The sequence below is a fragment of the Lucilia cuprina genome, chromosome 6 (assembly GCF_022045245.1).
Source record: "Lucilia cuprina isolate Lc7/37 chromosome 6, ASM2204524v1, whole genome shotgun sequence".
NCBI lineage: Eukaryota > Metazoa > Arthropoda > Insecta > Diptera > Calliphoridae > Lucilia > Lucilia cuprina.
Window position 1 is genome coordinate 5934492 of NC_060954.1, and position 226 is coordinate 5934717.

Consider the following 226-nt stretch of genomic DNA (forward strand, 5'->3'; position numbering starts at 1 on the left):
GGGTTGCTTTGAAAATTAATATGTAAAGTAGGCTTTTAGGTGTAATTTTTTCTTTAAATTCATTTCAATTAAATGTTTTCGATAAGAGATAAACAAATATTTATTTTTTTTTTTGTTTCTTTTGCAATATTTATATTATTGTGGTTGATTTTTGTGTACAGAGAATTTGAAATTTTTATTCAATTATGCATACAATTTGCATTCATTAAATATGATATTTTGGTCT